Source organism: Lissotriton vulgaris, chromosome 8, assembly GCF_964263255.1.
Source record: "Lissotriton vulgaris chromosome 8, aLisVul1.2, whole genome shotgun sequence".
NCBI lineage: Eukaryota > Metazoa > Chordata > Amphibia > Caudata > Salamandridae > Lissotriton > Lissotriton vulgaris.
Genome location: NC_141696.1, coordinates 1,557,216,946 through 1,557,239,671, shown reverse-complemented (window position 1 = coordinate 1,557,239,671; position 22,726 = coordinate 1,557,216,946). Strand labels below are relative to the sequence as shown.

At 43.7% G+C, this 22,726-nt stretch overlaps 1 protein-coding gene across 5 annotated transcripts in view; it reads right to left on the bottom strand.

Moving 5' to 3' along the window:
- LOC147700393 (uncharacterized) overlaps positions 1–22,726 on the bottom strand; it is a 77,935-nt gene that overhangs the window by 7,163 nt on the left and 48,046 nt on the right. The window contains exon 2 of one of the 5 annotated variants that reach the window (XM_086935751.1): positions 8,099–8,207. The exons of 3 other annotated variants lie outside the window; for them this stretch is intronic. The gene's annotated coding sequence lies outside the window, so the exon portion shown is untranslated. Of the gene's footprint in view, positions 1–8,098; positions 8,208–11,963; positions 12,038–22,726 lie in introns of those variants that run through there. One more of the 5 variants, XM_086935750.1, reaches the window with a different exon arrangement.

The following is a 22,726-nucleotide window of genomic DNA, read 5'->3' as shown; positions in this document are numbered from 1 at the left end:
CTAGATCTGTGACTGGGGGTAAGTGTCTGAAAAGTTTCCGCACTCCGTCCTTCATCTCTTTGTGTTTGCTCAGTGCAAATGTAATTGTCATTTCAACTGAAGATGTGCTGTCTGTAATGGCAGTATGCTACCATACCATGCATACTGCACACACACCGCACTACGCCACTCCACCCCACCCTGTGTCACTGCACTCTTCTCAAAACCATTCCACTCTGCGCCTCTTTACTCTACTCTACACCACTCCACTCTACCCCACCCCACATTACCATGAACCACTTCACTCTACACCACTGTACATCACTCCACTCTATGCCACCCTACTCTGCACTCCAGGCCAATGAACAATATTCGGTACCACTTCCCGGTACACTAGTGCGCTCTATGGCAATCCCTTCTACATCACTCTAATCTGCACTGCACCACTGCACTCTACTCTCAAACAATCTACTCTACGCCACCTTCACTCTACTCTGCCTTACACTATGCCATTACACTCTGTACCACTTTACTTAAAACCAATAAATAAACAAAAAATGCTCTCTATGCCAAGCCACTCTGAATCACTGCACTCTACGCGACTGCACTCTACACCAATCTATCCTACCCTTTGCAACTGCACTCTACGCCACTGCACTCCACACTACTCTACAACAGTATACACTGCACAATCTGCCATTCTACTTTATGACAACCTATGCCACTGAACTCCATGCTCTCTGTATCACTCCAAGCTGCTCTATGCCATTTTACTCTAATCTACTCTGCATTACTGCACTCTACAATACTCTGCTCAATATCACTCCACTCTACACCACGTCTCTCTACTCTAAAACAATCTACTTGACGCCACTGCAGTCTATTACACTCTATTCCACTCTGTGGCACTGCAAACAAAATGAATACACTGTACATCACAACACTCTAAAACAATCTGCTCTGCACGCCACTATACTCTACGCCAATGCACTCTACTTCACTATTCTGCAGCACTGCACCCTCTGCTACTACTTTCTGCCACACTACTTTATGCCACTCAAATCTACTGTGCACCACTGCACTCTGACACCGAACTCTACGTCTCTCTACTCACTCTATGCCAGTGCATTTTACCCCCACTCTCCTCTACACCACTCCTGTCTAGGCCACTCCACTGTACTCTACGCCACTCCACTCGGCAACACAGTATTCTTTGCCAATTCACTCTACGCCCCTCCAGTCTAGGCCACTCAACACTGCACAACGCCACTCTACAGCACTTCACTCTGAAACAAACGACTCTATGCCAGTGCACTTAACGACGCTCTACTCCCCTCTGTGCCACTCTACTGTAATCATCCCTGATGCACTCTACACCACTGTACTCTATGACCCTGAACTTCACTATACTCTACCCTGCATCACTCTAATTCCCTCTGAAACAATCTTTTCCACACCGCTCTAAACCACTGCACTCTATGTCAATTCACTCTAAGCCACTTTACTCAAAACCAATGCACTCTACACCAATGTACCTATTCTTACTACTTTGCTCCACTGCACTTTCCTTAACTATGGTCTGCAACATTCTACTCTATGCCACTGCATGCTACATCACTCTACACCATTGTGATCTCACTCTAAGCCACACTATTCCACTCTGCACCACAGTACTCTACGTCACTACCCTCTGCACCACTCTACGCCACTGCACTCTATGACAAAGTAGTCTATGCTATGCCACTGTACTCTACAACACTTTACTCAAGACCAATGCATCCTTTTGCACTGCACCTACGCACACTACATTGCACCACTGCACTCTACGCCACTATACTCTACAGCATTCTAATCTACGCTACTGCAAGCTATGTCACTACACCATTTCGTTTCATTCGTTTCAAATAGCTTTATTCAACAGTTTTGTTATAAAAGCACAAACATATACATTACACACAAAATTTTGAATTTATAAACATCTGTTTGCCTTAAAACAATTACTCACCATTTCACTCTATGCCACTGCACTCTACGCTGCTCTACTCTTCACCACTTACGAACACGTACTCTCACACTCTACTCTGCATGACTGCACTCGAGTCGATTGCACTTCATGCCACTGCTCTCTACTCTGCACCACTCTAAGCCACTCTAGACCTCTGACCTACTCCACTCCATGGCATGGCACTCTCACCACTGGAATTTACTCTGCACTGCTGTACTCAATGCCACTGATCTCTATGCTACTCTATATCACTGTTTTCTAAGCCAATCACTACATTAAGCCAATGCATTCTACACCATTATACTCAAAACCAACGCACTCTATGCTGATCTGCTCTGCACCACTATACTTTAAGTTACTTCACTCTAGGTCACCCTATTCAACTCCACTATATGACACTCCACTCTATTGTACACTATTCAACTCTGCTCCACTGACACTCTACACTACTCTACTTCACCCTACTGCACTCTAATCCACTCTATGCCATTCTACGACACTACTGCACTCTACAACGCTCTATGCAACTCCCTCTGTGCCACTCCAAGCCACTTTAAACCACTCTATATGACATACTACGCTAAGCCACTCCACTCCACTCTATGACAATATACTCTGTGACAATATACTCTGCGCCACTGTAATCTATAACGGTCTACTCCACTCAATGTAAAACCCTCTACACCACTAAACTTTGTCCTACACCACTCCTTGACACTCCTCAACTCCGGCACTGTACTCCACTCAACTCTACTCACTTCCGCTCTACAAAACTCTAATCCCTCCATGACACTCCACAACACTGTACGCTACTCCATTTCACTCCTCTCCATGCCACTCAACTCTACTGTACGCTACCCCACGCCACTCTACGCAACTCCATAAAACTCAACTATACGGCACAACACTCCACTCTCCTTTACCCCACTAACTTTTAGACATTCTGAACAGCAGCCAATCTGTTATACAACATTGCTAAAACATACTTGCAAAGCCAATATCTTTTGCAATGGTGAGACGTATTGGCTTTGCCAATGCTTGTTTAGTTTATATCTGTACATGAAGCAGCAAAGAGAGTGACCAGATGGTTCCCATGTAATCCCAAATAAATCAACAACAAAGTGATGGAGGTTCTCCAGGGGAGCACGGGAGGGCTAGTATGGGGGGGAAGGGAGGGGAGGGCACTGGGTGGGGAGCATCTGGGGAAAAAAAACACAAAAAAATGTCCCAATCGCCATATTCAAAACCTCACTATCTACACATTTGTTAGGAGAAAAAATGCAAGATAGGGTAGCTCATGCATCACACCTTAAGATTCTTTCGTGGAACATTAATGGGTTACGGGTCAAGCATAGAAGAGAGAGAATTCTTCAGTATTTAAAGGATGCACCTGAAAATATTTTTATTTTACAAGAGACCCATTCTACCGAACAAGAATTAATAGATATTTTCAAGGATAAAAAATGGATTCAGCAGGTAATAACCACTTCTCATTTAACTGCTACTAAAGGGGTGGCTATATTGATCAAATCGAATGCAGAGACAACTTTGTTACAATCCAAATCTGATAAGAAGGGAAGATGGGTTATAGCGAAAATAAAGCAACATGCGTACAATTTCACGATTGTGGGATACTATGGTCCTAATTCGGATGACACCCTTCCTCTTAAAGACCTCTTTGTTGAACTTCTGGATTATGAGGATCCGGTGATTCTTGCAGGAGATTTTAATTTAGTAATCGATCCTCAGCTAGATAAATCCACCACTGCAAGGTTCTCACATAATTCTAAAACTAGAGCAATGCTAGCCAATGCCATTATTCAGTTTGGATGGAAAGATATCTGGCGACAAAGAAATGGCACAAAAAGAGAATTTACTTTCCACAACAAAAAATTACGCCATAAATCTAGGCTAGACTTTTTCCTGATCGCAGAACACTTAGGTCCGCAAGTGGTGGAGATAAAACATTTAGGTGCCCATATCTCCGATCATTCAGCGGTCACTCTAACTTTAAAATTGACAGGTCCACAGTTGGTTAAGAGATGCACAATCGACAGAAGTATTCTCTTAGAAGAAGAAGTATTAGATAAGCTGCTTAAGGAATCAAATGAGTTTTTTACTTTTAATTTGGGAACAGCTACACTCCCGGTTGTCTGGGATACATACAAAGCTTTTTTGAGAGGGCGCCTAGTAGCATTTCAGATTGCAAAATATTCAGCACATAAGGCACAAATTTCACAAATTGAAGCTAGGATTAAAATTCTTGAACAGGATGCACTAGACCCCAGCCTGACAGATCAAGAGAATAATAGGAAAGATCTGTTAACATGTAAATTACAGTTGGAGCAGCTATTAGACAAAAGGTTGAGGAAACGTTGGCAGGCTAGCTCATTAGCACACTTTGAATATGGTGAGGCCAGCGGAAAACTTTTAGCCTGGAAAACAAAAAAGGATATCAAGAAAAACTCTATTAAGGAAGTACAGATCCCAAATATGGACGTGATCTCAGACAAAAGTACAGATATTGACCAGGCCTTCCACCATCATTTTGATGAAGTGTATAGAGAAGATCTCCTGCCACAACATCAACTAATACAGTCATGGCTAGATCAATATCAGGTTAAAGCTTTAGATGATCAGGCTTCCAACAACCTTAACAGAGAAATTAGCTCCACTGAAATAGCTTCGGCAATTGATTCTGCCAAAAAAAGTAAGGCCCCAGGCCCTGATGGGCTACCCTCCGAGATCTATAAAGTGCTAGCACCTGTAATAATACCAGTCCTGAAATTGCTTTTTACCTCTATATATGAGGAAGGAGGCAAAATTCCTGTTTCCTGGAATGATGCCATAGTGGTTCTTATTCTAAAACCAATGAAGAAACCATCCCAGTGTGACTCATATAGGCCTATTTCCCTCCTTAATACGGACTATAAGCTTATGGCAAAGATCTTAGCAGAAAGACTAAACGGGGTAGCAGGCCAACTATTGCATCTAGACCAAAAGGGTTTTGTCAGAGGCCGTTCAATACAAGATCTTACACAAGCCTTGGTGGGTGCAATAGATGTTGCCTCTCAATATAAAGTCCCACTAGCGGTTATCACATTAGATGCCGCTAAGGCTTTTGACCGTGTCAATTGGGAATTCTTGGCTAAAGTATTAGAAAAAGTCAATTTAGGCAGTAACTTTTGTGGGGCAATAGCAGCATTTTACCAGGCTCCGATAGCTAGATTGCTAATAAATGGAAGCTTATCCTCTCCTATAAAAATTCAGAGAGGAACAAGACAGGGGTGTCCGCTTTCCCCCCTACTCTTTGATTTATACATGGAATCGTTTGCAGAAAAAATTAGACAAGATCAAGACATTTTACCCTTTAAATATAACAACTGGATCAAAAAAGTCGCTTTATATGCGGACGATCTCATGGTGTACACTACGGACCCTATTAAATCAATTCCTCCCATATATAAAGCAGCAGAGCAGTTTGGCCAACTCTCCGGTTATCTGATCAATCAATCCAAATCAGAATGCATGTGCTGGAATATAACCCATGCTAATTCCATTTCAATATTGAAACATCAAATCAGATATCTGGGAATTCAAATTACGCAGGACATAAATCAACTTGCTGAAACAAATCTTTTAAAAATTGAGAAAGAAATCGTGGAATCCTTAAAAAGTTGGTCATTTCTCCCTTTGACCCTAATCGGAAGAATCAATATAGTAAAAATGATGCTGTTACCTAAATTAATATACATATTCCAGAACATTCCACTTACCTTTAAAGAAGCCAGACTAACTAAGATCCAAGCTAAATGGAATTCCTTTATTTGGGCCTCTAAAGGCATAAGGATCTCATGGAAAAAGCTTCGCAGGAAGAAAAGTAAAGGTGGATTATGCGCACCGGATCTGAGAGTATATGCCTGGACATTATTATTGAAAGCAGGAGTAAGGTTATTCGACACCCTAGGGGAGACAGAAACAGACTTTATGTTTCAAAATATGTTATCTGAGATCCAGGGAGGATCTAATGCATTTTTGTTCAAGTTTGGAGATATGCGTTACTTCAAAAAAGTGCGATTAAAAGTTTTTAGAGATATAGCATATGTGTGGGCCAGAACTAGAAGAGCGTTGAACATTTCATATTACTCCGCCCTCGCCCCAATATGGGACTCTCCTGGCTCTCCTGAATGGACTAAAGATTTACTATCTATCGCTTTGCAGAATGCAAATATCAGAACATGGGGCCAGCTATTACCTGGAGGGAATCTTTTGAGTTGGGAAGACATTTCTCTCCTTACAGATAACAATCTATCCAAATTCAAGTATTTACAAATTAAAAGCTGGACCCAAGCTGTTACAGGGGTTAAAGGTGCCAAGACTGTTTTGGATGAGCTTTTAATGAAGAAACCTAGAACACTTAAAACATCAGTCCTTTATTGGACAATACTCGAGGAAGAAGATGGAGAGTTTGCCCTTCCAGATCAGCTTTGGAGGGATCAAGTACAGGATGTCGACTTGCAGAATTTATGGCAAGTATCCTTTGACTTATTACATCTTACGGTCTCACCTGCCAATTTAAAGCGCAATCACTTGTTTTCTCTCCATAGAGTATACTGGTCTCCAGCTAGACTTGCCAAATTTTCGAAGGGGCCTACTCCCTGTTGTCCAAAGTGCAATTTGGAAAAAGCAGATGACCTGCATATGTTTATGACCTGTCCTGCACTTAGAGAATTTTGGTTTGAAATACAAGAAGGTATGGAAGCCCTTTTTGGGTATGAAATACAGGTTAGTACACAACAAGTTTTTTTTGGAATACCTTCTAATTATGAGAATGTATCACGAGATAATAATAAGTTATTTTTTTATTTAATTGTCTTAGCCCGTAGGGAAATATGTAAACTGTGGGTGAGCACCACTGTTCCGTCATATATAAATTGGATTAGGGCAATTAGGCATACTCTCAGCTTGGATAGTAGGGCGTGGAAGAAAAGGAAGCATTTTTGGACTCCCTGTATTATTTGGCTTGATGGTTTATAACAACTTTGTCCAATGATTAGCCCTTTTTGCAGAATGATTCACCCGTAGATCAGTCTAAGGGTCTGGTAAATTGAGAGACTGAGCTGACTATTCACATGGTGGTATCGTGAGATTTATACCGGGTGTCTGCAGAAAGAGCTCCCATAAAGATCTCGGTATAATCATTACTGAAAATATCTTTATTGGCGTATGAGGACTATAAAAAAAAAAAAAAAAAAAAAAAAAAAAAAAAACAAAGTGATGGATGGAATCCTTGAATTAATCTCTGCAACCATCAATTGCTAGGCCTGCATCCCAATCCATTGTTTTTTTTTGCCCACAATGCCACTTCAAACAATAGAGAAAAAGGGTCGCAGGGTATAGGAGGGGCTGAGTTGTGTAGAGTCACATGTAACCAATCAGAATGCTCAAAGCATATATGTAACGGCCACCCGCCGTCACCAAGTGCCTTGACAAAAGCCCACACGTATAACCACAAAAAGTGTTAATATCCAATGAATGCCCAAAGTAATTAGAACAGTCCACAATGGTAGTTGGAACAGAATTATTCTCCTGTTCTTTATTTTCATTTGACACAGTTCAACATAGATGTAGATTCTAGCCAACACGTGTTTCGTCTATATGGAGTCAACCTTAGACTTCTTTAGGACTATAAACATTAAATATGGAAAAAAGGTCCAAGTTACAAGTCAAGATTTGCTAATTAACATAAGTCATTATCAAAAAACAAAAAAGGACAGTTAAAGTTATTTAGTGCAAGGGTCAGTGAGCAGAGACCCATAGTGAGAAACACCCTCAGATTGGGGAAAAAGTGAATAAGATGTCAAAACGAGGTCACGTAATATTATAGGCAAACAATCTTCATGCTTGACCCAAAGAAATTATGTGAATGCTATACAACCTCCACCGTATTGTGTAGAGATTGAAAAAAGACTCAGGAAGTATTCGAGAGTAAATGACTATTGGTGTTAAGTAAAGATACAGCGTGAAAAAATGGAGCAAGAAAAATGGGGGGGGGGTGAAAACACAAACCATGCATTGCCCTAATAGTGCGGATACGGTTTTAAAGCTACTCACCAAACTGCAATCAAGCTAGGTCAGAGTAGTAGTATAAAACACAAAGGTGCAAAATCCAAGTGGGTTACTCCAGTGACGTCCGAAAGTGCGATAATTCAGACATCTATATCTGATGGGTAAGATGGGAAATTAGGCAAAGTAAATGGCTAATCAAAGTAGTTTACTAAAGCACTTACTACTTTTAAGTAGTAGTTTGTAGTAATGTGCTAAAACTTAAAAACCATATTCACATAAAGAAAGTAAAAGGGCTCCACTAGCAAGGCGCTAAGTTCTCAAGTTTCAAACATTGGTCAATGAATGAGTCTCCTAATGGTAATAACAAGAATTGGACATTATTGTCTAAAAATCATTGTACAACATAAAATATCGGCAATAGTAAATGTCCATAAGACAGGCCGTACTCATATCCAAATGAAAAGGGGAGTCTGTATCCACCATATTCTATCTCCCAATATGACGTAAGTTAGCATATACTAATTGTATCGAAACAAAGTATTTAACCCCAAGATTATTTTAGTGCGGCAGGACTGTAAGACAGAAGTCACACGTGCATGGTCAAACTGCAATTACAGGTGAAAATAAAGTAATCAACAAAACATTGTAAGAGAGGTAGTCAAATCAAACGGCAAGATCAATTACGATCCAACAATATAAAACGAGATTATTGCAAATGGTATACTCCTAATGCGTATATATTCAAAAACACCTATTAAATAACAGGAGACAAAAGAGTTAAAAATGAATAACTAATTATTAATTAACTAACACAGCCCAGTAAGTATCAGCCACTACTAACCTCACAGAACCGCAATAATATTACAGAAATACATTAGCATGCCATGTAAAGTTTGCGTTAAGCCATAGGAACAAGCATCAAAGTATGTAGAGTCTACAATGGAACTAATGGTCTGTACAGAACATACTATTAGAGCAGTCTGCTCGTACTGAACAGAGCAACGCAGGTCATACAGTAAAAGAAAAAAACAAAATTCAACAGGGTCAAGTTACCTAAGGAGAATAGTAATCCAGGTGGAGAGTACTCCCCGGTAAGTAAGGCGTCCAGCAGCGGCGCCATCTTGGACTGCACATTTATAGTAGAAATCAGTACAAATGGAAGAAGGAGAGAGCGTCCACCGTAAAAACAGCAAACAAATATGGCCGCCATGTTGTAAGTTAACCGTAGATACGTGCAGGCCCGGACTGGCCGTAGCGGGCACCGGGCAATCCCCCGGTGCGCCGCACGGGTGGGGGCTGGTTTTGGGCCCCTGGGGCCGATTTTGTCACAGGGCCATTTTTGCAGCATAACTGCAAAATCGGCTGAAAACCGGCCCTGTGCGAAGAGCACTTTGCCAGGGCCGGTTTTGGTTCCCAGTTCGGCCCTGGATACGTGGCTGTAAATACTGTATTGGCCACAAAAGCAGGGCCCACCATGAATGGAATATGTGAGTGGCAACTACTGTGTACATTAGTCAGTATAAGTCGCTCAAACAAAACTTAATCGCCAAGCAAATGGAAATCGGAATACAACAAATTAAAGTTACGCAATATTCAGGAACGGCAGCCCAAAGTAATTAAAGTATGTAGGTGTGAAAACCTACATTAATATTAACAATGAAGTTTGCGCAAACAAGAACCAACCATAGTGCAAAGCAAGTTCTAAACCTACGTTTCACCGTGCGAGACCAGTAGGAATAAACGCCTAACATAAAATATGGTAGATGTCAAATGACAGCATAGCCCAACATTTCAAATGACTCCGTAGTAGTAATAATGAAAGCACTATGTGTAAGCGGACAGATGACTTTGACCGTCATAGTAAACATAAGAGTAATTGAAGAAAATCACTATCTGGCAAAAATGTAACTGTAATGCAGTACAAGAAGAAGTAATGGCATATCCGCTCTGAATTCCAAACAAAGTGGAGAAACTGGTACAAGGATATGGCATGCTCAATGTCTACTAACAAGGTAAAGAGAATAGTTTAGTGATACAGTGTTGATAATAATGGAAATGCATGTAAAGGAAGATGTGTGATAAGTGTTAGAAACCAATAGGATATCCGTAGAACTGAAGAGAAACTGCTGTGTAATTGGAAAGGTAACTCAAAGAGTAATATACGTGGAAATAAGAGGGATGTTCACATCTAGAGAGGTTAAAAGCAATAAACACCAAAATATCTGTTTTGAAGCCACACAAGTAGTATTAGATTCCAAATCCCATACTAATGCATACAGTAGACGTATGGGACATAGTTCGAATAACCTGACTCAGAGCTCGAAAAATCATCTCGCATTTGCAAGCCAGATTCAATTAGGGTGAGCTATTTTTAGGTTCTACTTGCCCTTTCTAGTGAGTAGGAAGACAAACTGACTTTTGACTTCTGTCTCTGAAAGCAGTGGAAATGTGACAAGATAGCAAGATTTAAAGGTATCTTTATTGCTCACAAAGTAAATGAGCCATAAAAATGCCTTTAAATCTTGTTAACTTGTCACATTTGCTCCACTTCCAGAAACTGAGGTCCAGTGCATTTCAGTTAGGTCAAGTAAATTTTTTAGGTTACCAGACCTGCAGGTATAGTAAGAATTAAATGATTTTTCAAGCCCTGCCTAAATCATATATGTTTGTATCAGGAACATGTATCCACAGAAAGTACAGTATAAGCAAGCAATTCCATCTCATATTTAGTTAACTGATGAACATTTGTAAATGTGACAGAGGGGCAGAATGATTCTACGGTACATCAAGGACATTATCACAATAAACATGGCATGTAAGTTGCAATGCATACCCAAAGAAGTCAGGAATATATAACATCTCAATAATCAAGATATAATAGTGACAGAATGCACCTAGAAAGTACTATAGCTCATTGTCAATATTGAGGTCTTTTTCAATGGCTCACAATTGCATGATCCGTCAACCTTCTCTCAGTCTGAATCTCAGCTCACGGTTTCCTCCTCTTACATCTGATTGAACAGTTTCTACACCATGAAATTTAAAGGTCATGTGAGTGCTTTGTTATTTGCATTCAAGAGCATGAATAGCAATAGGGTATCTAATATTGCTATTCTTCAGGGCCCTGTAGTGTTCAGCGATGCGATTTTGAGGCTTCTGATAGTGCTGCCAATGTAAACCTTATCACACTTGCAGATAATGGCATAAACCACAAACTTGGTGGTAAAGTCTATGTGTGTGGTTATGGGATAAATCTTAGATCCATTGTATTCAAATTCATTTATATAATGCATAGCTAGTCTGCACATCCTACAGTTACCACATCTAAATGACCCTGTATTACGCTTGTGAAGCCAAGTCTGTCCCTCGGCTTGTGTTCTAGGATAACTAGGGCTAAGGATATTTCGTATTGATTTACCTCTGCGGTAGGTGATTCTAGGATAATTCATTACATAAAGTTTAATGGTTGTATCAGATGTGAGAAGATACCAGTATGGTTTCAAAATTTCATAGATCGTAAAAGACCATGGGTGATAACCAGTCACTAATCTCTCAGGGCTGGGTCACTCTCACCAGGTTTGGACTTAATTGTCAGTGTTTCATTCCTACACAAATTAACTGTTCTCTTTTTGGCTTTCTATATGATGTCCTCGTCCTATCCCCTTGTAAGAAACCCCTGAATAGTTCTCCATTGTGGGATTGGGTTAACCTGGGATCTTGGGTGAGCGCTATCAGCATGTATTACAGCATTGCAAGATGTTGGCTTTCTAAACAGCTTACTACAAACCTTATCATGGTGTATATATACAGTTCTACATCCAGAAAGACAATATTATTATTACTGTATGCCAAAGTGAATGTCATATTGTAGATGTTATGTGCGCAAAGAATTTCTGAAATTCTTACTCACTTCCTGTCCATATAAGAAAACAGTTGTCTATATATCTGCCATAATCAGACCCTCCAGCATTTCACGATTCCTGAAAAATAACGCGAAATTGGGCGATTAGCACGATAGCCGTGATATTTGCTATTTTGGCCGCTAAAATAATGAATTATTAATAATCTGGAACTAAATATGGGATAAAAAACCGTCCAACTACCTTAGCAAATTAGTGTGAGGATACATTGTCAAACAGTCATACTTTTATTTGGAACCAACATACCTTTCAGCTGCCTTAAAGTTGGTGGAAGAAATGTGACAGGTAATCTTCATTAAATACACCCAACAACAGCACAGCCTCTTTGTAACAAGTTGATAGAAATCACCAAGTTGCCCATCAGCCACGTAACTTACCTATTGTAATAACAGCACATAGCTTCTATTATTTCTTCTCAAGTAATCCTTCATCATGCAGCTAAAATATTAAAAAACTGAGGTACTTCTGATTGGCAAGGATACACACAAGTGGGATGATCACTGGTGGCCCCCCCACGTTAGGCCCACTTCCCATCCCAAAGAAGGAAGTTAAAAACTTGGGCGTGACTGTGGATTACTCACTCGCTCTAGAGTCCCACGCAAAAAGAGTGGCTGGTACGTGTTATTGTCGTTTACGTTCTCTTAAACCCATTTTGGGCTTTTTTGAACCACCTGTACGCCAGACGATTGTCCAAGCCCTGGTTCTATCGCATATAGACTATTGTAATGTCTTAATGTGGAGAAGTGTGGCTCACTGGTTAGAGCAGGCAGACCCTGAAGCAGAGGTCAGACCCGGGACCAGGGTTCGATTCCCGACGCGGCAGGGTGTTGAGCTCAAATGTCCACGGACTCGATAATTCTCGCTTCGGTGCCTGACCTAATCATGGGTTCACACTCTGCAACTCTGGGCCCCGCAGCTTTGGAATTCCATCCCCATTGAAATAAAAACTCTTCCTTCAATCGAGTCATTTAAAAAGGCCCTCAAAACCTGCTTCTTTAAGAGGGCCTACCTATGAGAGAATAGGGCAGAGGGGGGGGGGGGGGGGGGGTCCTAGCTTCTGCATTTGATTTAGGCGCCTTGACGCCCACCGGGCTAAGTTTGCGCAATATAAGAACAGTTTCATTCATTCATTCATGGGCATTAAGCTTGCTTAATCTCCACAACGGCCCCCCCCGCGGCGGGATGCCTGGCTTTCACCTTGGGGATGCCCTGTAGGGGCTATCTCACAGGGAAAAACCAGGACGGGTTCCCAAGGCAAGCGCGGCGATACCCCTTCGGGGGTCGATTCTGGCGCTATATAAGAAATATAATAATAATAATAATAATTAATGCGTGGCTCCAACTGGACAGCTATTAACAGACTCCAAAGGGCCCAGAATGCAGCCACTCGCATTCTGTTTGCACTACCAAAACACTGTCATACGTCCCAAATTCTGCGGCGTATACATTGGATACCTGTAAAACAACGCATCCACTTCAAGATCCTCAGTCTAATTCACAAAATTCTTCATTGTTCTGGCCCTCAAATCTTTCGAGGTCTGTGTTCCTTCTATGTTCCTACATGTGCTCTCCGCTTGGCGGATCTTCACCTTGCCTGTACTATCAAAATTCGGAGGAGCAGAGCTGGAGGCCGTTCCTTCAGGTATTTAACATAACATAACATAACATAACATCCGCAGCATATCTCATACGTAGTGCTATTTGTAACGCTAAATATTAAATCCATAATCTTGCTCTGTTAAACTGTTTCTGTAGCAAATAAAACTAAACGTGGCACAGTTAGAGAAGACACAGCAATTTTATCTATGCAGGTCTATGCACACACTGTATTATACAGACCCTCCAGCATTTCGTGATTCACGACAAAATTGCGAAATTGGCTGATTAGCATGATGGCCGAGATATTTGCTATTTTGGCCGGCGGAAGCCGGGAGTAGGCCAATACTTGCTACTAATTTTTTAAAAGCTATCTGTCTAATTTTACCTATTGCTTTACCTTGCTTGCGCGCAGCGGATCCTGGGCAGAGGCAAACACCACGCTGCCATCACCGGCGAGATCGCTGGCCATGCCCCTTTTGAGGCCACGCCCCCCCTGGTCGTCCTCCAGCACATATAATAATGTGCAACTTCAGGAAGCGCAGCGGGCACGCCGAAGGCTCGCCTGAGGCGAGCCCGTCTGCGCCCGTCCACGACGGGCCGGGACCAGGGGCCACATCCCCTATCTCTCTTACTAAAAATATCAGGAGATATACATCCACAGAATTACGAGCTATTAACTCACAGGTAAATCTGTCCTGCGTCCATAAGTACCATCCGCGTGACCTACCTATTCATTGCCGGGACTGTAATACACATCTTATGTATAAGCCCCACACACACAATCAACAATTGTTTAGAATGTTCCTCTTAAACTGTGGGTCACTGCCAAGACACTGTACAGAATTATCATTGCTACTCAATGAGAGAAAACCTGACGTTCTTTTTCTCACCGAGACATGGCTAACTCCGCATTCCGACCCTGAGTTGGTTCAAACCCTGGGGCAGGGTTACCAATTTGTGAGACAGGACCGCGTGGATGAAAGAGGGGGTGGTTTAGCAATCATTTTCAGAGACTGTTTCACCTGTCGCTGCACCCCTAACCCCTTTCCAGACTGCGAAAGCCTGTCTTTCTCCCTGGAATTTTCTCCCTGCACAAGTTTTTCTGGAGCACTTATATATCGCCCTCGGGGCCCAGCCAAACAGTTTCACGAATCTCTGCCCCCGCTGGTCGCTGACCTGGCTTTTTCACCCTCCAACTTCACGTTATTGGGCGATCTCAATATTCATTTCGATGAACCTCATGACTCTATCGCCAATAAATTAACTGGAGATTTCTTTGCTCTACAGCTATCCCAGCTGGTTTTATTCCCCCACGCACATCAAAGGTCATTTGTTGGATCCGGTGTTCAGAAACTGTCCCAATCTGAAGGCATGTCCCTCTATAGTACTCCCCTGGACAGACCATGCATTAATCCCGCTTCTATGGAAAACTGACAAGTTTTCGCCCCTCACACCTACAGCACGAGAAACACGCAATTGGTCTAAAATTCCGCTGGCCCAGTGGACTCAGGAGTTACAAAACTCAATTCCTTCAATTGGCCAGACTCCATCACAGGCCAATGAAATGTTTAATGAATGGATAAACAACTCTCTAAATGCCACGCTCCCTATGAAGAAAACTGTCTTAAAAAGATCTAGGATCTCAGCTCTCTGGTACTCGAATGAACTACGGGAGAAAAAGTGCCACTGTAAGAGATTAGAACGCAAATGGCGACTAGGATATGCTGGAGCAGACAAAATTATTTATACAAAAAGGTCATACAAAAAGACATAAAGAGCGCGCAATCCTTATATTACTCACACAAAATTGCAGAGGCCAGCTCCAGCTCCAAGGAGATTTACAAAATCGTAAAAAGTCTTATCAACCTCCCAACGCCTCCACTTATTGCCGAAAATCCTCGGCTCCATTGTGAAGATCTGGCTAATTTATTCTTTCAGAAAATCAATCTCATCTACTCCTCCTTTCCATCTTCAGAGCAGATTAGTCTGAAGGAGACACCTTTATGTCCCCCACAAGGAAACAAATCCAACTGCCCTACAGTGTTGGTGGAATTTCCCCAGATGGATGCGGACCATCTCACCTCCCTCATGCATCAGGTGAAATCAGGCTCCCCTAGGGACCCAGCACCCCCACACATCCTAGTCTCTGCTGTACAGACCATCCTCCCTACACTGCTAGCAGTACTTAACATCTCGATCTCCACCAACACAGTCCCAGTGGCTTGGAAACAGGCCATGGTGAGGGCCCTTGTTAAAAAACCCAACTTGGACACCAAGAATCTTAACAACTTCCGCCCGATCTCCTTGCTGCCTTGGGCAGCTAAAATCTTGGAGAAATACATAAACGGCCTATTAACAACCTTTCTCGAACAAAACCAGCTGCTCGATCCCTCCCAGACAGGCTTTCGCCCCAAGCATGGGACCGAGACTGCACTACTGGCATTCACAGAGGAGTCCAGGAGGATCTTAGATCGGGGAGGATCGGTGGCAGTCATCCTCCTCGAACTGAGCACTGCATTTGATACCGTTAACCACGATATCCTCTTGCAGCGTCTCCTGGATACCGGAATATCTGACAGGGCCCTGGAGTGGCTCAGGTCCTACCTGAATGATAGATCTTTCCAGGTATACGAGGGCAATGTCACCTCCTCCAGTAAGCCTCTGGGATGTGGAGTTCCACAGGGCTCATCGTTGAGCCCGACGTTATTTAACGTCTAAATGAGGCCACTGGCTGAGATCGTCCGTCCGTATGGTATTAAGATCATTACCTAGGCGGACGATACTCAGCTAGTGGTCTCTCTGGCACAGGAAGGGGGATCCTCAGTGTGTGTGGATCTTGCTGGCTGCCTGGAGATGGTTAAGAGCTGGATGACCAAGTCTTGTCTCAAACTTAACGGAGACAAGACTGAGTTTATGCTCCTAGGTCGTCTTGCACCATCTTCTATCGACACTCTTTGGCCACCCAGCTTAGGACCTGCCCCTGCACCTAAAGATACCATTAAGAGCCTTGGTGTCTGGCAGGATAGGTCCCGGTCATTTGACCAGCAGGCAATAAGACTATCGGCCATCTGTTTTGGCATCCTTAGAGTCATCAGAAAGATCCTCCCTCTACTCCCCTTCGAAGCAAGAAAGACCGTGGTCTTGGGCCTGATCCAGTCACGGTTGGATTTCGGGAATGCCTTATATCTGGGAGCTCCTGATTTCACTCTGCGCAAACTGCAGTTGATACAGAATTGCGCCGCACGGACTCTCTTACAAATCCCCCGTACATCTTCAGCAAAGTCCGGCCTAAGGAGACTGAACTGGCTTCCCGTTAGGGAAAGAGTTAATTTCAAATCACTTTGTATTGCACATCAGGCCTTCTGGTCTTTAGGCCCAGCAATTAATCTTCCCCTTATTACACCTTATCATCCTGCCAGACAGCTGCGTTCAACCTCTCCCAACCTGGCCATTGTGCCGAAAATAAAGAAATCAAGATCGGGAGGCCGCTCCTTTTCCTATAATGTGGCCAAGCTGTGGAATGCCCTTCCCCAGCATCTAAGATCTAACCCCGACCACACTTCTTTCCGCAAACAGCTGAAAACGCTTCTGTTCATCAACTAGTAGTTGGGTAAGACACTCCTCCGTTAAGCTACCTAAGCCTCAGTTGGTATTGTTAGCGCTTGGACGCCTCAGGGCAGCTATGTGCGCTCTATAAAAATCAATTCATTCATTCATTCAAAAGGTCTCCCAGAAGAAAGGAAAGAAATTATGGCGTCTTATTGGGTGCACATGCACAAGTCACTTCGTGCTGCTGAGCAGCCGTAAAATAGCTGCTTCCTAAAGGGCTCAAGTTAATTTTTACGTGACCAGGATCAGGCAAGCAGCGGATGGCGTGAGCAGTGGACAGTCAGTCAAGCTCATTACTAGCCCAGTGGCCAGTGGCAGAGCAAGAGAGGCGAGCCTGAGCTGCTGAGGACTGACATATATCTCCAATAGGTACCGGTAAATCCGGGCTTCACTTTGAAGAGGGGGATGGGGAAGTATCTCCCTTCAGCTCTTGGATTACACCACTATTGCTACTTGAATGGGTGTGTGCCGGTGAGATAGCTTAGGGGGTTAAAGGGCTCGCTGCAGAAATCTGCTTAGGAGATTCAAGACAGGTTCGTATAAAAGTAATACTTAATTTTAGCTAGTTTACTTGTGTATTTTTGCAGTTCTTGGCACTGTAACTATTGGGTGTGATTAGCAAGCCGTATGGCGCTCGATATACCCACCTCGGAAATATATATGAAAGTCTGTGTCGGCACGGCCAGGAACGGACTTGGTCTGCACAAGGATCTCTGCAGTGGGCGTTTTCTCACTGCAGTATTTTCCACAACAATGACCACATCCAGGGCTGGATTTGGTGCTGATGGGCACCTGATACCACAAGTATTTTGGTGCCCCCTCATTGACCTCCTTCTGCAAAAATTCCTTCACTACCACCCAGTGCTTAATTTGTAAAAAAAATAAAAGAGAAGTGCCAGAGCCCTTGTCAGGTGGCTACTGCAGCTTGCACCATCCAGTGCCCCTGCCAGCTCCGCCAATGACAGAACCAATCAAACTATCAACCATTACCTGCTACAAGTGAGACTGTTGGCTTGGACACATGGCTCTCGTCCGAGTCTATGCCAGACATTCTGGCTGCTTTACCTGACAACTACTACATTCTTCAGGCCAACAGACCTGATGGGAAAATAGGGGGGGTGGGGGTCGCAGCAATCATTTCTCATTCGCACATCTTCACTTCCCTAACAATCCCCAATAGCCCTTTGGCTGACATCTTAGCAGTCACACTTCACGCTAAACACTTCCAGCTTACTTGCGTTATTTGCTACAGGCCACCAAACCCTTCGTCAAATTTTATCCAGTTCTTTAGCAACTTGGCTGCAGAGCTAGCATCAACCACGCCAAACTACTCATCATAGGGGATTTTAATTATTGGCCTCACAACTTACATGAAAACTCCTGTTCCAAACAGTTCACAGACTTACTCAATGGGCTGAACTTTACAGAACTGATCAAAGTGGCCACCCACTTCAAAGGGCATACCCTGGACCAGGTCTGGAGTCTAAACCTGGACATCCTTGACCTCAGAGTTTCCCCCTGTGCCTGGTCTGACCATTACTTTGTCTCCCTCTCCATCATCCAGCCGACCGCCACTGTAGCCCATAGAGCTGATCCCATCATGGTCAGAAACTGGGGCTGTGTAGACATTCCCTCCCTCTGCACGAACCTCATTACTACCCTCCACCTCTTTCCCAATATAACCGACCTGTCTTGCTCGGGAAACATCCTTTACAACACAACTTTTACCACGCAGTGCTTTTACATCGCAACTTTTACAGCGCAAACCATTACAACGCATTGAGCTGGGGGCGCTCTAGGATAGGGAATAGATTTAATTTACTATCCAACACCTTCCCTACTATCCACGGGGACTGGAGTTGGAATAGTAAATTAAACTATTCACTATCCAGCACCCCTCAACACTATGCGTTGTAAAGGAATGCGTTGTACAAGTTGCGATGTAAAAGCATGCCTGGTAAAAGCATGCGTTATAATGTCATACATCCGTCTTGCTCACCCCACACACAGGCTGAAGCTCTTGACTCCTGGCTGACCCAGGCGAGAGACAACTTTGCCCCCCTAAGAGCCCTCAAGAGGAAGAGACCCCACAATGCCCAACTCTGGTTTACAAAAGACCTCAAGGACAAGAAACTCGCGCTGCGCCAATTGGAGCGCAAGTGGAGACTACATTATTGTTCTCTAAGAAAGCTTCCTTCCTTACGGCCCTACTTGGCTATAAAGCAGCCATTCTCTCGGCCAAATCTGTATATTTCTCTGCAGAAATATTCAGTTCCAACTGTAAATCCAAAACCATTTTTTCCATTGTGGATGAGCTGGTAAAACCCGATTGTGTCACTGCTAAATCCCTCCCCTCACAAACCCTCTGTGATTCTCTTAATAGCTACTTTATTGAAAAGATCCTCACAATTAAAACTAGCATCCCCAAAGTTGTCGCCCTGCCTGATGCCACCACGGCATCTGCCAACCCCATCCAGTTTTCAAAGTTCCTCACGCTCACTGAAGAAGTCTTTTTCTCTCTTCTCTGGAAAATAAAGCCTGGTTCCCCTCGGCACAGCTGTCTGCCTCATATAAGTCGGGAGATCTTTCTCAACATTCCTAAGCCCCCCCTCTTTCTTTTGAATAATTTTCTTTCCTCTGGGGTGGTCCCCTCCTCCTTCAAAACGGCTGTGGTTTCACCCATCCTCAAAATAACTGGAGCAGACCCCGGTACGCTCTCTAACTTTTGCCCAATCTCCCTTCTCCCCTATCTGGGCAAAGCCCTGGAGGCCTTTGTGACTAACAGCCTAAGCACCTTCATTGAATCCACCCACAACCTGGATCCTCACCAAGCTGGTTTTAGGCCTCAGCATTCCATGGAATCAATCGCCCTGGCCGTTCATGAGGAACTAAGAAAGGGTTCTGATCAGAACATCCATCAGGCATTGGTGCTCCTGGATCTGTCGGCGGCATTCGACACCGTTGACCACACCATCCTTCTCGACCGTGTCGAGTACGCCGGCATTCGGGGGGCAACCACTGAGATGGATCGCCTCCTTTCTTCAAGACAGCTTCCAAGCAGTTTCCCTCCCCCCCTTCTCTTCGGTAGGCAAGCGTCTCACCATTCCTCTTCAACCTATACATCCGTCCCCTAATCTCGGAGCTTCAGAAAAAATCTGTGATCATCTTCAATTATGCTGACTATCTTCATCTCATTTTTAACATTGACCCCTCCCCGTCTTCCATCCATAACGTCCTCTCCATCATGACCTTCATCAGCTCCTGGATGAATTCAAATCAGCTTAAACTTAACCCGGACAAGACCGAGTTAGTCCTCACAGGGCGCCAAGCCAACCCCTCGAATTCCACCTTTTGGCCCCTCTCCCTTGGTCCCTGACCCTCCTCCTGTTTACTCTTTCAAGAGCTTAGGCATCACTATTAGCAGGAACCTCTCCATGAGGGCTCAAATTAGCTCAGTAGTATCCCTCTGCTTCTTCCATCTGCGTCGCATTCGGAAAATCAGCAGACTTCTTTCTCATGAAGCTCTTGTTCAGTTCACTCTGGGACTAGTCATGTCTCGCATGGACTATACAAATTGCCTATATGTGGGCATACCTGCATACCAATCCCAACGTCTTCAACTCATCCAGAACCAGGCAGCCAGGCTGATTCATGGCCAACCGAGGTCTAGTCACTCCAAGCCTCTCCTTAGGAGCCTTCATTGGCTCCCAGTGGCCCAGCGCAGCCTCTTTAAACTTGGCTGTCTGATTCACAAAGCCCTTTCCTCGCAGGGACCTTCCTTCATCTCCTCCCTTTTACACCGTTATGTTCCCCATCGCGTTCTCCGCTCCTCCGACTCCAACCTACTGACCCCCTGCTCCTTCAGACGCAAGAAGCATGGAGGCCTTAGATTCTCCACCCATGCTCCACTCTTATGGAATTCCCGTCCCCAAGCACTCAGTTTCTTTCTTCCTATGCTCACTTCAGAAAATCACTTAAAACTTGGCTCTTCTCTCTAGCTCCCGACTAGCTTTTTCCGCTCTGTACCACTTAGCCCTTCCACTCCAGCGCCAAGAAACCGTAAATGAACGTACGCTCTACAAATCCCATTTATCATATCACATCATATCATATCATATCATTAGTCCCTTTTAAAGAACAGTGAATGAATAAACACTATTGCTGGTTCATCTTGAAAGAAGAAATATATCACCAATATGTGACAGACTGTCATCAGTGCAGATGTTGACAATTAGGTAACTGAAATGACTGGCTCAAACTAAGCCCTGCTACTACCCTCCAACAGTGCCGCTCATCTCTCCATAGCCCCTCTCTGACATAGATTTCATTTTTATAGCGCTACTCATAGTTCACTCACACTCCGTTCTGCCATCTCCAATGCACCTCCACCAACTACCACCCTGCGCCTTAGGGAGCCTGATGAAGAAGTGTCATGCCTCATGGGTGCATGAGGCAGCGGTGCCCCGGCAGGGATGCGTACATGGGTGCAAAAACATTCCTGGGAGAAAATGGGCTCCCTCTCACGAGGTTAGGATTAGAGCTGTGCTTCCGTAGAGTTGCAGGGAGTTAAAAACATCCATATTTCAAGGTGGAATACTCTGCTACAATAGTTTCCAATTATTGGCTGAAAAAGAATGATTACGAGTAAAATAAAGTGCTGCCACTAAATTTCCATTTTTGTGCCGCTAAATTTCTAAATCTATGATGATCTAACCTGAGGGGTCTGCATAATAGCATATGTAGGCATGCCATTGGGCTTCGTCTGGGCCCCAGATGTGCGGCGCCTCGAACCGCCTCATGAAGCGGCATGCAGACAACGGCAAAAATCTGGAACCCATAGCAGTGCCACAGATTTGTCTATACCATCGACCAATAAACAAGAAAACATTGTGTTCAAGAATGAGTTTCGCCATGGAGATAAGTATCTCTGAATGCTCCATCAATTCTATGGGTCTTTTAAAAAGAAAGTGTTGTAGCGCAGTCAGTCCATGTTGGTGACTAATGTTAGTGTAAAATGACACTACATCCATAGTGACAAACAGCATGTTTGCCTCCCAGGTGTAGTCATTAAGGATGTTAAGAATATGCTTAGTGTCTTTAACCCGTTGAGTGCTTCGAACGTCCAACGGTCGTCGCGTGCACTACCTCGCTAGTGCTGCGCACGACCGTTGGACGTCCGAATCCCATTAGCGCAATCGAACGTCCGCACTGGGGCGGAATGTTTGCGCGCGCTTAACGGGTTAATAATAGAGGGCAGGTTGATAACGTATGGCTGTAAGAAAGCATCAGCAAATTCTGCAATTCTTTCGGTTGACCCCCAATCCCCGAAACAATAGGCCTGCCAGGGGTGAAATTGCATTCTTAAGGATCTTGGGTAAAGCATAAAGGCTGGGGAACCTTGGCCTGTCAATCTGCAAGTATCTATATTCATCATCGTTGAGAATGCCAAGTGTGTGCCAATCTTTGAGATTTCTATTGACGATAGTAGATACATCTAAGATAGGATTATGTGTCAATTCTTTGTAACAGTTGGTGTTACCCAGTT